This window comes from Triticum urartu, chromosome 5A, assembly GCF_056163025.1.
Source record: "Triticum urartu cultivar PI428250 chromosome 5A, HENAU_Tu73, whole genome shotgun sequence".
NCBI lineage: Eukaryota > Viridiplantae > Streptophyta > Magnoliopsida > Poales > Poaceae > Triticum > Triticum urartu.
Window position 1 is genome coordinate 534,510,560 of NC_141877.1, and position 16,254 is coordinate 534,526,813.

Sequence of the window (16,254 nt, forward strand, 5' to 3'; positions counted from 1 at the left end):
TTTCAACTTTTTCAGAGTTCATTTGAAATGCTTTCATGTCTTACGGTTCGACCCTTGTAATACCATGACCATTAGTCCCTGGCCCATGCCAACTTTCAACTTTCTAAAACTAATGGCACTAACAGAATGTTTATAATTTTGCTCCTCGCCCCTGGCCCATGACCATTAGTCCCGGTTTGTGCCACAAACCGGGACTAAAGGGTTGGTCCTCGTTGCGGGCAGAGTTTAGTCCCACCTCGCCAATCGAAGGGGGCTCACACCGGTTTATAAGCCCTTCCCTCTCTCCCTTGTTGAGCTCCTCTCAAAGTGAAAATAGATGCCCTAATAAAGAAAAGTTTAACCTAAATTCATAGTGAATTTCTCTAAAATTCATAGAGATTTACTAGGAATTTAGGTTGAATTTTCTCTATAAGTGCATCTATTCTCATTTTTTTAGTAAGTTAATCACAAACTTGAGATTCAAACAATTTTCAAAGAATTCAAATTTGAAAACTAATGGCACTAATAGAAAGTTTATAATTTTTCTAAAACTAATGGCACTAACAGAAAGTTTATAATTTTGCTAACCTAAAAGCAAACAGAATTAAAAATTAAAGCAAAAAACAAAAGAAAATAAATAATGCAAAAAACAAATCAAAAAAACAGGAAAATAACTATTTTATAGTAAAGTTAATCACAAAATAAAATGGCACTAACAAAAAGTTTATAATTTTTCTAAAACTAAAAGCAAAAAGAATAAAAAAATAAAGCAAAAAATAAAAGAAAATAAATAATGCAGAAAACAAAACAAAAAAACTGGAAAAATAGCAACAATAACTATTTTTTTGTAAGTAGAAACAAAATAAAATAAATAAAGCAACAAAGAAAACAAAAAAACAAAAAAAGTGTTTTCAAATTTGAAAACTAATGGCATTAACAAAAAGTTTATAATTTTTCTAAAACTAAAAGCATAAAGAATTAAAAAATAAAGCAAAAAACAAAAGAAAATAAAATAAATAAAGCAACAAAAAACAAAAAAAATGCCACCTACCGGGCCCCCACGGCCTGAATACGACTAGAAACCCATCAAAGGGCCAGGATTCAGGCCCGCAGGAGGCCCAGTAGGCCCACAGGCATAGCAGTGACAATTAGGCCCGTAAGCCTGCAATGGAGAGAAGCTCGACAGGGGTGCGGCAGTGGGGCTTATAAACCACTGCGCACCCCTCTCAACTAGCGAGGTGGGACTAAACTTTCGACGCAGCAGCCGCACAAGGCCTTTGCTCCCGGTTGGTGGCACCAGCCGGGACTAAAGGGGGCCATTGTTCACGGTTCGTGGCACAAACCGTGACCAATGCCCCCCTTTAGTCCCGGTTGGTTCCACCAACCGAGACCAAAGGCCGCCGCTTCCCGCCCTTTGGGCTGCTGAAAAGAGGCCTTTGGTCTCGGTTGGTGGCACCAACCGGGACTAAAGGGGGGCATTGGTCACGGTTTGTACCACGAAGTGTGACCAATGCCTTTGCTATATAAGCCAGCACTTAGGAAAATTTCACATTTCCCTCGCAGTTGCCCCCCCAACGCCACCCGCCGCCCCAGCCGTCGCCGTTGCCCGCGCCCCAAGTCGCCGTCGCCCGCACCGTCGCCCGACGCCGTCGCCCGCGCCCTCGGCTGACAACGTCGCCGCGCGCCGCTATCCCCTGTCCCGACGCGCGCCGCCCCTGCCCCGTCGCCGTCGCTGTGCCGCCATCCCCTGCACCGAACGTCGCCGCCTCTGTGAGCACCGCACGTCTGCCGCCCCGCCGCCACCGTGCATTTTTTTATTATACATGCTATTTTTACATGTTTTTAGATTTTCATATATATGTGTATGTATGTATTTTTTAGATATACATATTTTTTGATGTATGTTCATATATGTATGTATGTATTTTTTACATGTTTTTTGTATGTATTATGTATTTTTTCAATTGTAATGATGTTTTAAAAATACATATATGCAATAGTTAGGTTTTTAATTAGAATTTTTTTTATCTATATATGTTCTTTGATTTAGTACATTTTAGGTTAGTTTCATTTTAAAAAAGTTTTATATATTTAGGAAGAAGGAATAGAAGGAAGAAATTGTTTTATATATGAGGGTCGAGAGGGGGTCGACGGTCGAGAGGGGGTCGTCGAACATGAGAGGAAGAAAAGTATAAAAAAAGAAGAGGAAGAAGAAAAAAAGAGGAGAAGAAAGAATAGAGGAGATCTTCTCCTCTATTCTTTCTTCTCTTCTTTTTTCTTCTTCTTCCTATATGTATTAGTTTTTTTTTATTTAGGTTGTTAATTAGTAGATATTAATTTTGTTCATATATGTATGGATGCATGTGATATGTATGTATGTATGTATGTATCGGGTATGTCGTTGTCGATATACCCCCTACCCGATAACTTCGACATGAGGGGGTCGAGAGGGGGTCTAGGGTCGCCGAGGGGTCGAGGGTCGTCGAACATGAGAGGAAGAAGAGGATAAAAAAAAGAAGAGGAAGAAGAAAAAAAAAGAGGAGAAGAAAGAATAGATGAGTTCTTCTCCTCTATTCTTTCTTCTCCTCTTTTTTTCTTCTTCTTCCTCTTTATTTTATCGGGAACGAGGGTCATCGAGGGTCGCCGAGCGGTAGAGGAGAAACCCTAAATAGAAAGTATCGTCGGTGTGAGATACATGTATCGTCGGTGTCGGACACTACATCCACGTCCCACAAGTGGTGCGGGCTTCGACGCCCACGTCACTTGTGGGACGTGGATGTAGTGTCCGACACCGACGGCCACATGTATCTCACACCCACGATACTTGCTATTTAGGGTTTCCTCTACCGCTCGGTGACCCTCGACGACCCTCGTTCCCGATAAAAAAACCTCTTCTTTTTTTATCCTTGAAGCGTTGTTGAGGCCACCCCAAACCCTAGAGAAGCAGCGTCGAGGCCACCCCAAACCCTAGAGAAGCAGCGTCGAGGCCACTAATTAATATTAGTTCTACGTTTGCCACTAATATATCCATCTCTCATGTTTGAATAATAATTGCCATGTTGTACATATTTGTAGGAACTATGGACACCGCCCGAGACGAAGTACAGGAAGAGTTGTTGGGGGACATAATCGCACGAGGAAGTGATGCCGTCTGCTCGTTGTTTCTCAACGACACCGATGGTCTGGAAGCAGCTGGCTATGATTATGATGGCTCCGGTGACCTAATGCCGGTGCAAGAAGGAGACCGTGAGGACGGCTCCGGTGACCAATGCCGGTGCAAGAAGGAGACCGTGATGACGTCTCCGGTGACCGAACCGAGTCCGGCCAGGTATATATATTAGTTAAGCTTCTGTTGACTAGCTAATTGATGCATTCATTGTTTTGGTATGTACACATATTAATTATGTCTTTGTTCTTTTTTCTAGCCCTCCAGATCGAGCACAACTTTGGTAAAGAGACGAGGCCCGAAGAAAAAGTTGAGCTCGGATGAAAAGTTTGAGATCATAGCAATCGTGCCCGACGGCCAACGGATTGAACCCCTCCGGACAAAGAGCGCATTTGTTGCTCAGTGCGGGGTTTTGGTTAGGGACAAGATCTCGATCAGCATCCAGCAATGGTTAAAGCCGGCTACAGAAGACCCTGAGGTGTCTTATGTCAATGATATGCAGAAAAATGATCTTTGGACTGAGCTGAAGTCAAATTTCACCCTACCGCCAGAGGATGATCCAGAGAAGCCAGTTAAAGAGCAATTAATCAAGTCTTTTGCTCTTAAGATGATGGCAGAACTATTCAGGAGGTGGAAGAAAGAGCTGAATAAGTTTGTCGAAAATAAAGAGACACCAGAATTCAAGGGAAGATATGAGAAGATCAGAGATCACTGGCCCGTATTTGTGGCCCACAAGACATCGGAAAAGAGTAAGAAGATGTCGGCAACAAACAAGCAAAATGCTGCGAAGAAGAAGCATCACCATCGCACGGGGTCAGGTGGCTACCTCGTAGCCCGGCCTAAGTGGGCCAAGACTGAGAATGATCTGGTTGATAAAGGGATCGAACCAGAGACAATTAACTGGCCAGACCGTTGCCGGACTTGGTTCTTCGGGGCTGGCGGAACCTTGGACCCTGTAATAGGGAAGTGCATTTGGACGAACGATCAAATGGACATACCAGTCAGGAAGCTTCAGCAGTATATCGAAGCAGCGCAGCAAGGGACGTTCTTTCCAGATAGAGAGAACGACGAGCTCACAATGGCTCTCGGGAATCCTGAGCACCATGGACGGACACGAGGCACGCCCTCCATTCCGTGGAAGGTTGGGTTTCCAGACGCAGGCAGTTACAAATCCCAGGAGAGGAGGAAAAAATTGCAGCAGACCCAAATGCAGGCGCTGAAAGCAAGGGTACAAGCGATAGAGGAACGAGAAGCAAATCGCAGCAAACATACTGCTGAAGCTTCCCCCGAAGCTACCCCATCATCTCAGCGCAGAAGCAGCGTGGCTTCCGCCGAGCTGCTTCAGCCAGAGCATGCCTTGACGGCTCCTGCTAGCTATCCCGTGGATGCTATCACGGAGTCTCAAAATTGCCACCTTATGACGCAATGGATGAATTTGAAGGTCAAGGTGGCTGTTGGCTCTGTTTATCCTACTGAACCCGGCGCAACTTTTCACTGCCGGCCGATTCCAGAAGGATATGCTAGGGTGATGGTGGATGAAATAACGGAGGGATTTGAGGACCTCCAGCTTGACCACCCTACCGGTGAAGGGGAGACTAGGCTAGGGTCTGCTCTGAAGACTCCATGCCTATGGTGGAAGGAGCTCATCAACCTTCCGAACTGGACGCCTCCGCCTCCTCCTCCTCCTCCTCCGGCAAGTCAGGGCACTCCGCCTCCTCCACCGCCTCCTCCTCCGGCGAGTCAGGGCACTCCGCCTCCTCCACCGCCTCCTCCTCCGGCGAGTGACGATCAGGGCACTCGACCGGCTCCTTCTCCGACGCGTGGAGGCACTCCGCCTCCTTCTCCGCCTGAGCTGACGCGCCCGAGCAGCCAGCCTCCTCCTTCTCCGCCTCCTCAGCAAGGGCGGAAGAGACCTGCCGCCGCTCCGGCTGCTCCGGCGTGTCGTAGTCCTTCTCCTCCGCCTCGTAAGCAAGTAAAGAAGACAGCCGCTCTGTCTGCTCGGCCGGCGTCTAGCAGTACAGCTAGAGGCGGGAGGACATACAGATTCGGTCCTTCTCTGAAGACTCCAGAGAAGTTCCCATACGAGAGGACCCCGGAGGAGAACGCGAAGATTGCGCGAACCGAAGTGGATGACTGGTTTCAAGGGTTGAAAGCAAAGAGACATCCACCTCCGGAGGAGAAGGTAGATCCGGTGAAAGCGAAGCGCACTCTGGCTGCCCTGACGAAACCACCAAAGTCTCCGCCGAAAGGAAACTATGAGCGCATTATTGGAAAGGAATTTGCCAAAGCGGAGCGGTCGGGAAGTACTGTCAGTGATCAAAGGCTGAAAGAATGACGAGCTGGGAAACAAATTGCCCAGATCGGCGAACAAGCGAAGCAATCGTGCCCCCCGCTCAAGGTTCCTAGCGACAACGTCGCTAATGATCCGAGGATGGTGCCCGGTTATAGCAATCTTGCCGATTACTTGCCCGACGATGTGCATTATGAACCCATGGAGGTGCAGATACAAAGATACGAGTACGGGAAGCCTCTCGTCAAAGATGAAAGATCTCTATCAACGATGATGCGAAGATTGCATGATTGGTACTTGAAAATCTACAGAGACTCTGGGGGGAGGAGTACTTTGTATGTGAAAGTTAAAAAGGAGCATGACCTCGTTGGAATTGAACTGTTGCCTGTTCCATTTGAGGAGTTCTTTCAGTTTTTCAATCAATTGGCCCTCGATAAAACAACGGTCACCTGCTACTGTCTGTAAGTAGTACTACTTCTGTCATTAAGTCTCTCTATATAGATCAGCTCTTTCATTGCATGTATTTATAATCATCCTCACTATATTATGCAGATTGAAGATCGCCGAATTGAATAAAAGACAAGTCAGTGATATTGGGTTCATTAACACATATCTCATAGATGCAACTCAGGTTAAATTTCATGCCGCAGATACCGAGGCCAACTTGCTACGATCGTTGGTAATAAATGAAAACAAAGATATAATACTCTTTCCTTACAACTTCAAGTGAGTGTTACTGTCTTGTGCATATTCAGTTTCCCTTATATATATATTAGTCAAGGTTATAGTAATGTAATTGATGAGTTATGCATGCGTGTGCAGTTACCACTATATTCTCCTAGAGATTAAGCTTGAGCAGGGACTAGTAACTGTCTTAGACTCAAAACAAAAAGATCCCCAGGACTATGCGGACATGACTCAAATGCTCGAGAAGTAAGTTAAATCGATCATTATCCACCATATCAGCAACTTTGTTCATTTCCTGATATATCAAGTAATTGTTTTCTTTGTCTGGCAGGGTTTGGAAAAAATTCTCCAAAAAAGCTCCAGGACTCCCGAAGAAGCTGCAATTTAGACACCCGAAAGTAAGTACTATAGTAGCATGTTCCGCGCATCTCCTATTGATTTGGCATTCTTGCTTATCATTTTGATTGACCTCTATTTCTTGTAAAGTGGTTGTGGTAGGAAAAAGGGAATGATTTCTGTGGATACTTCGTTTGCGAGTCCATCCGCCACACGACCTGTGAGCGGGGCTACACTGACGAACAATATGAAGTACGTAAATAACAACATTCACAATTTTATTTTATTACCATCATTTGTGTTGAGTTTCATTCATTCATATATATATGTATTGACCCCCTTCTTCAAATTAGATGTTTCGGAAGCGGGATGAACTCCTAGCACCAGCTCGCATGCGAGCAATTCAAGAGGAATTGGCGGCATTCTTTCTTGACCACGTGATCGCTGAAGACAGAGAATACTATGTGGACCATGAGTCCGTATGATTATATTGTAAGAGATAATTATTGTATATATGTAGCCGGTAGTGTCAGATAGATATACGAGAACTTGTTGTTCGACCAATCTTTCGGAGAAGGAGAGGTGGTCGATATCACTTCTCTCTGTATGCATATATGTTCATGACGATCTTCTGTTTCCTTCGTTTGCTTACTAGCTAGCTAGCGTGTCTAGTCCTCTCTATACGTATGTATAGTATGTAGCGTAGACCAAGCATGGACATAAGAGAGGACACTTCTCTCTATTAATTATAGCTAGCTAACACAATATATGAAACACCTAAATTAACCCCCCAAAACCCCCAAACCCCCCCCCCTTTCGAAAAAAAACAAAAACCCCAGCCACAGAAATGCTGACGCGTGGATGCCTATTGGTCCCGGTTGGTGCCACCAACCGGGACCAAAGGGTCTCCTGCCTGGGCTCCGCGCACAGGCCACGTGGAGGCCCATCAGTCCCGGTTCTGGATTGAACCAGGACTAAAGGGGCAGGGCATTAGTACCGACCCTTTAGTCCTCGTTCAGGAACCGGGACAAAAGGCCCTTACGAACCGGGACAACATGCCCTTTTTCTACTAGTGATATGATGTCTTTATTAAATGGGTTGCCATGCCATAATTCAGATAGATGATGTGTATGTACTATGTAAACATGATGGCATGATATAATTCAAATATATGATTTATACAGTAAGCAAGTAAGCAGATGGTGTCGTGGAATTATCACGGCAGATGTCCTTAGTGTCAGGAATTAGTCGCGAGGCTAACGCATCTATGTGGTAGCTTGAAAGGGGTTGAGCAGGACGAGAGACACGATGTTTTACCCAGGTTTGGCCCCTCACGGTGGAGGTAAAGGCCTACATCCTGCTTCATTGATATTGATGATGATGATCATGGTTACAAGAGTGCTCATCTCGAGAGCTATTGTCTAAACCTAACATGTCCAACTTGTGGAACTTGTCCTTCTTGGGGTGCCCTGCCCCTCCATATATATGTTGAAGGGGCGGCTTACTTGACTAGTCCTATTAGGATTAGGACTACTCTATTACAAGTGGTGTCCTAGTCTTGCTTCCTTTATAAGAGAATATTCTTTATGCTTTCCTCTTAAGTCGGCCTACCATAACATAAGCTGGCCTTCCTTGAACCGCCTACTGGGCCTCCGGGTCATCAATGAGACACCTGGCTCGGCCGGGCCATCAGCGAGTGGAGAGATCCGGGCGGGTCACTTAGTGAGCAGCCAAGTCAGGGCGGGTCACTAGTGAATCGCCAAGTCCGGTCGGGTCATACATCCGGCCGGGTCATATCGCGGGGTATATCCCCAACATTAGCCCCCAGTTTAATTTGGATTTATCCATGTTAAACTGATCCTGCAAAATAAACACAAGAACAAATTTGATAGGTTGTTCTCCGGGTTAAAAAAGTTCTTGTAAGCTGGCACCTGATGTGACGCCCGGATAATTAGGCTACAGTAATCGCACGTTAATGGTGCCACGTCACACGATTACTGTTGCTAACCTCGCGTTAGTTCGAAACCGATCCAACTTCAAAATTGAATTAAAGGCAAACAACAAAAGTTTTCAGAAACTAAAACTAAAATGTTCAGGTTGTGTCAAATAAATCGTAAGTAGTAATGGTGGAGAAACCACATTTTCATAAAATATTTAAATGCTCTAAATTAACTAAAACAGCAACTAGAACAATTAATTAAATACCTTTTCAAGTTATAAGGTTACAAACTATTTTAATTAAATGCCAAAATAATATTGGCAGTGGTATATTTGGTAATGCTAGTTTAGGTACTATTTTTATATTTTATAAAAATAAAATAATTAGTAAACAAAATAGGAAACTAATAGACAGTAAAAGAAAAGTAAACAAAAGGTAAAAGTATTTTTTTTAAAGGTAAACAAGCCCCCTGTTCACTGGACCCAAGCCACTAGAGCCGGCCCAGCCCACCCCCCCACACCCGCGGTCGATCCCCTCCTCTCACTGCTCCTCCGACCAGGCGCCTAGACGCGCTCCCACCCGACCGCCTTGCCGGCGACGCTGGGAGGAGGATAAGGCCGCCAGCTCTCCGACGCCTCGGCCCCCTTGCCTCCCACTTGCCTGCTCTGCTCCACTCGCCCCCCACTCCTCTCCCTTCCCCCTCCTCCAGATCCATCGAGCGCTGCCACCGTCGTCGCTCCACCGTGGCCATGGCCAACGCCCTCCCTAGGCCTTGTCGAGCACACCCACGCGGCCACCGAGCCCCCTTCGCCTCGCCGATGTGTTCACGAGCTTCGCCATCGCCCTCCTCGTCTTCTGGTGCCACCCGTTGGAGTTAGGCGCCTCTGCTTCGACCGGATCGGGATCGTCTTCAACCTCCAGTCGCCGGCAATCTTCCTCGATTTGAGCATCCCCTGCTGCTCCTAGTCACTCGCCGGGCCTCCGTGTGCCTCCGCGGTGAGCCCCTCTGCCGATTCCCCGCCTTTCCCCTTCGAATCCCTCGCCGTAGGAGTCCCCACCCGTGCTAGGCCGTCACGTCCGGAGCTTCACACTCCGCGCTCCTGGCCATGCTCCCCCGAGCCCTTGCCGCATCCGTCCGCGCCCCTGCGGCACCCATGAACGCCCGCCCCGCCTGCTGCCGTCCAGCCGCTCCCCTGCCTCGCGCCCGCGCGCCATGGTCGCATAGCACCGCGGCCACGCGCCCACCGGCCCGCACGCTGCTTGCGGCCGCTGCCGTTGCGTGCCTTCGCCTAGCCCCGTGCCTTCTCTGCTGCTGCGTGCTTGCTGCTCACGCACCGCTGCTGCTCTGCTGAATCTGCTGCTGCTTACTACTACTGCCGCCGCTGGTTGCTACTATGATGCTGCTCTGCTACAGTAACATTCAGTTACTGTAGTAATAGCTAGCTTTTGCGCTGCTATGCTGTTTAGCTCTCTGGACAGCCCCTAAACAACAACTCATCAAGTGCTAACATGAGTAAAAATAATATGAGTAGAAAGTACACATGACAAACTCCATTTTATCCCACTGGACCAAATCCTTTCGATGCCTGGATTAAATCCTATAAAAATTGCAAAATGCATTGTTGTGTTAACAGGGAACAGAAGTAACCCCTAGCTATGTGTTCCGTGTGTGTGCGTATGTGTATTCTGTGTGTGTGGCCGGCCGTGACTAATTTCCAGCCATGTCCAATTAGTTTAGGATTAATTAGTAGTTAGGTTATCTACTAGTAGATGACATGTGGGACTCCCCCTTGATTAAATTAGTGAGTTGTTTTATTATCATTTGAGACAATGGCATATGGGACCAGCCTACACTATTCATCTTTTGACTATTCAATCTTTGATTAGGTCAACCCACCCCGCTGGACCCACTGGCATACTCATAGGCTAGAGTAACACTAGGAGGCAAAAATAATTACTGTTATAATTTCGAATTAAATTAAATCAAGTAATTTCTAGAAAATGAATTAAAACTTTAAAAATTAATATAAAATAATCCGTAGCTCGGATGAAAATAATTTATACATGAAAGTTGCTCAGAACGACGAGACGAAACCGAATGCGCATCCCGTTCGTCCGCCATGCATCCCTAGCATAGCAAACACGCAACTTTCCCCCTCCGGTTCATCTGTCCAAAAATGCGAAACACCGGGGATACTTTCCCGGATGTTCCCCCCCTTCACCGGTATCACCTCATACCGCGTTAGGGCACCTCTAGCACCGATACTTGTCATGTCATGCATCGCTATGCATCTGCTTGCTTAAATATTTATTGTTTCTTCCCCCTCTTCTCTCGCTAGACACCGAGACTGACGCCGCTGCTACCCAGTACGACTACGGAGTTGACGACCCCTCTCTCTTGCCAGAGCAACCAGGCAAGCCCCCCCTTTGATCACCTGATATCGCCTACTCTTCTCTATACTGCTTGCATTAGAGTAGTGTAGCATGTTACTGCTTCCGTTATTCCTATCCTGATGCATAGCCTGTCCTTGCTACTGCTGTTGTTACCATTACCTGCTATCCTACTGCTTAGTATAGGATGCTAGTTTTCCATCAGCGGCCCTACATTCTTGTCCGTCCGCCATGCTATACTACTGGGCCGTGATCACTTCGGGAGGTGATCACGGGCATATACTATATACTTTACATAGTTACATTACTTATGATACTGTTCGGAGATGGGGGCTGAAGGGGCAGGTGGCTCCATCCCGGTAGAGGTGGGCCCGGGTTCCCGACGGCCCCCGACGGTTACTTTGAGGCGGAGCGACAGGGCAGGTTGAGACCACCTAGGAGAGAGGTGGGCCTGGCCCTGGTCGATGTTCGCGGATACTTAACACGCTTAACGAGATCTTGGTATTTGATCTGAGTCTGGCTACTGGCCTATACGCACTAACCATCTACGCGGGGACAGTTATGGGCACTCGACGTCGTGGTATCAGCCGAAGCACTTCGTGACGCCAGCTACTGAGCGGCGCGCGCCGGGTTGGACCGCGTAACGTGACTTCCTTTGTAATGGAGGTTGCTAGGTCTGCTCTCCGGCCGCGTACGCAACGTGCAGGTGTGCTATGGGCGATGGGCCCAGACCCCTGTGCGCTTAGGTTTAGACCGGCGTGCTGGCCTCTCTGTTGTGCCTAGGTAGGGCTGCGACGTGTTGATCTTCCGAGGCCGGGCATGACCCAGGAAAGTGTGTCCGGCCAAATGGGATCGAGCGTGTTGGGTTATGTGGTGCATCCCTGCAGGGAAGTTAATCTATTCGAATAGCCGTGATCTTCGGTAACAGGACGACTTGGAGTTGTACCTTGACCTTATGACAACTAGAACCGGATACTTAATAAAATACACCCTTCAAAGTGCTAGATACAACCGGTGGTCGCTCTCTCACAGGGCGACGAGGGGAGGATCATCGGTTAGGTTTATGCTACGTGATGATACTTGGAGGACTTCAGTCTACTCTCTTCTACATGCTGCAAGACGGAGGCTGCCAGAAGCGTAGTCTTCGACAGGATTAGCTATCCCCCTCTTAATCTTGCTTTCTGCAGTTCAGTCCACCGATATGGCCCTTTACACATTTAACCATGCATATGTAGTGTAGCTCCTTGCTTGCGAGTACTTTGGATGAGTACTCACGGTTGCTTTCTCCCTCTTTTCCCCCTATCCCTTCTATCTGGTTGTCGCAACCAGATGTTGGAGCCCAGGAGCCAGACGCCACCTTCGACGACGACTCCTACTACACCGGAGGTGCCTACTACTACGTGCTGCCCGCTGGCAACGACCAGGAGTAGTTAGGAGGATCCCAGGCAGGAGGCCCGCGCCTCCTTCGATCTGTATCCCAGTTTGTGCTAGCCATCTTATGGCAACTTGTTTAACTTATGTCTGTACTCAGATATTGTTGCTTCCGCTAACTCGTCTATGATCGAGCTCTTGTATTCGAGCCCTCGAGGCCCCTGGCTTGTAATATGATGCTTGTATGACTTATTTTATTTGTAGAGTTGTGTTGTGATATCTTCCCGTGAGTCCTTGATCTTGATCATACACATTTGCGTGCATGATTAGTGTACGGTCAAATCGGGGGCGTCACAAGTTGGTATCAGAGCCGACTGCCTGTAGGAATCCCCCTTTCCAACTCCTTGGCCGAAGTTGAGTCTAGTCGATGAAAACTATTTTACTAACATGGCTGTGTGGCCCATGGGCCCACGTCGCCATTGGGTGGTAGTGGTATCTTTTATTCCTCGACCTATACTTTGGGACTCCGACCTCTCTTCTATTCGGGTTTAAATGATTTTGCTAAATCTAACATTAGGATCTCGTTATCACTTTCACCTGGAGAGCCCCTTGTTATTGATGATCGTCTGCTGCACCAGAAGACCCTGAAGATACTCTCCGCTATTAACCCGAGGACTAGTGTTCATCGCATTTACAATTTCCCTTCTACCGTCAACCCTTATGATAACTACTTGCAGTTGTCATTCTTACATTCATCCCCAGTTGGTCTTGTTATTACAAGATCCACGAAATACTCGTCGTTATTTCGATAATCCTTTGAGCTTAGTGCCTTGCTGTTCATTGTCACCTGAATACCCATACGGATAATTCTTGCACTTATCGAGTATCCGCTCATCCCCCAGTTATTCACGTGTTTCACAAAAGTCTTTGAAATACTATTAAATCCTTCGAAAATCCTTGCAGCCTTATTGCTCTACAAATACTTGTCTGCTTGCATTATGGATGCTTTTTAGATGTCTGGCAAAATTCGTTAGTATCCTTAGGCACCTTCATTTTGATCCCTTTGATTCAACATGAGTGCGAATGCACGCAATCATCAGTTGATCCTTTTTAATTATCTTTCCAGCTCAGACGTCATTTTAAACATGAGCTGGTTCTCAACAAATCCAATTGCCGTCGATTGTACCCCTATGGCTATTCAACTTATCCATCCCTAATCAAAACATTGCGTCTGATCCCTTGATTTGAAAATCATAATTCCTTTGCACTTGAGCTCTGGATTAGTTAGTTGTTTCCATAGTCCAATGCCTTTGCATTCTTTCTTCTTCTGGTAGAGTACCGATACTCACATCAGCTCCATTGTGGACCATCGGTTCCTTTGTTGGATTTTATCCGACAGTGTGCTTCATATTGAATAACCTTGTGAGCCTTTGCATGGGTATATAATTCCTTTGGTAAATTGTGTCATCTGCTTTTGAACAATGCTCTACCTTCGAGCTTGTATTATTTACTCTAAAGTTTGTGGTATATGTTCCTAAGATGCCCTGATGGGTTGGACCTACGCCTTCCCTAATCCGCTTGAACCCGAAATATTACACGGGTCATACTTATCTGGTATTGCACCACGTAAAAACTTTCAACAACTAATGTCATTTTCGAAATATGAGAGGTGAATGAAAGGTTATGTGTTGAACAAGTGGGAGTCGACCTTGAACCCTGTGTTCATGCCCATGGCACGACGTATACCTTATCATGGAAGCTTCTCTTAAAATAATTATCCCCTTGTTATAAGTTCATCTTGTATCTGTGGACATGGTTCCGACCATGTTTCTCCTTGATTCCATTTCTCGTGCAAGTTTGAGCACTTGTCTTCTGTAGAGCATTACCCTATTCCAACCTTTACTTTGATCTACCATTGAGTATTACACTCTGGTATCTCGAAAATATCATGGAACTGCATAACTTTTTATGGGTTCTTCATCAACTGTTATTTCTCACCGATTCCAATTTTCCTAGGTACTGGGTTAGCGTCAACCGAGAACACCGATTTGTGAACCGAGTCTTCACTACGGTTCAATAACTCTAAGTAATCTTTGTTGCTTATGAGTTTATTAATCCTTCAAGTCATTCCTAGCCTGGTCGGCTATATCATTATCGTTCTAAAAATTTAACTGTGCAACCTGCTCTTTATTCCCGGAGCACAATTTTCGACGATGAGCTCATCTTATGTAGACCTTACTCGTCATAGCATTTCGCCTTGAACAGCAAGCTTGATTTCGAGTTTGTGTCATACCTATGGTTCCAATAGCTATCTGCTTCATCATTTCTTTGACTTGATGTCATCGCCGATTGATTACATCTTCATGAAGTCTCCCGACCATTGTGTCATGGTCATCATCAACATTCTGAGCTCTTTCAGGATATCAATCAAATTCATGATGTGAAATACCATCCTTGCCCTCGATGAATTGTATTATCATCGACCACTTTATTGCTTTCCCTCCAACACAAACTTGTTCGTGTTTGGTGTTATACCTGGAGACCCGTGCTATCCAGCAATTATTTCTTCGATACCTTGGAGTATTACCATCTTTTATGTCAAGAATGTCGTGGTAATTTTACCACCTCTTGATAATTCTTGATATAGTAATATCTCTCGCCTTTTGCGTTCATTTCTTGGTCTCCGTGTTGTTTCTAACCGTAATACTGACAAATGGTCTGTGATGTGTAAAATCTAAACTTCTAGCAACCCTATTGCTTTGAAGTTATTGGTCTACAGTTTCATTCTAAGTCTATTGCTTATTGAATCATCATTCGAACATTGATCGTGCTACCTAGTCCAGATTCCTGGGTGCACCCTTCTATCATTGTTCAGTTGTGTATGTTTCCCTCGAGCATACATCATTATATCATTTGATCTGACAAATGATATTTCCTTGTTCACATAATTGTGGAAATCAATCCTTTGGAAATCTCGATGATTTGTTGCTGAGCCTATCAGCCACCTCCTCATCCTCTCATTGGTTTACTGATGAACTCTTGTTTCAGAGCTCACTTCCATAGATCATTTCTGAGAATCTCACAATGTCATCTCGTCAAATTGTGTTGCACCTTTTCTTCTCAGGCATCCTGAGTCTGAGGTATCCTGGCACCAATCAGATCTGAATCTCGATCAGATATGATGGTTGGAACATATTTCCAAAGACTTATAATATTGGTCCTTATATGACCCAGTAAGGTGATGTCATTCCTAGGACACCTGGCCGGAGGACATATTGTTATCAGTTTCCTATTTGGTAAGGTTAACCATTCTTCCATGAGGAAATTGTAAGACTTATTGTATAAGTTGTTCCTGATGGATCCTTTGTGTATCGATAGCCTGACCTTTACCTGTTGGCCATGTCAAAGCTATCTCGAAGCATGTCTATGGTACTCCGATTTTCAACAAGAACTTTTGAAGCCCAATGTTAAATGTTTCCTGCTCAATTATCCAAACACCACTGTATGGGTAATGTCATGAAATTTCTCTCCCCTTACCTAAAGAGTCTTCTACATTATATCCTGTCATGGATATCATGATCTGCTTATCCTTGGGAAGGATATATCCTTGAATATGTGTTTAAACACATTTTCCTTTCCATTGTTCTATTTAAACTGATGATCATGTTTTTCTTTCCATTGTTTGGTTTAACCTTTTTTTGTGAGCTATATGATCTAGGCAGTAGTATTCTCCTGCTTATGTAAACACCTCGGTGTACAATTCTGTCAGCAAGACCCTGTTTCTACTGTTGATGACTTCTGGTAACCGCCGATGGACGAGAACTTTGCCTATTGGTCCGCCTCGTTCAACGAGCAGGAAAATGGTTCTCTTCATCCCTCGCCCTTCGTACCGATGTTGTTGCCGACATAACTGACATGCTACTCTCTGACATGCCTTGCTATCATGATCATGTAAGATGTCACCGCTCCTATTTTTAACCCACATGGTGGGTCCATAACCCATAGTTCCACAGGATCGAAACCTGACTCTCCTGTACACCACATGTTCCCAAGGTTGTTCCTTGCGCTTGACTTCGTATGTAATTCACAGACCAC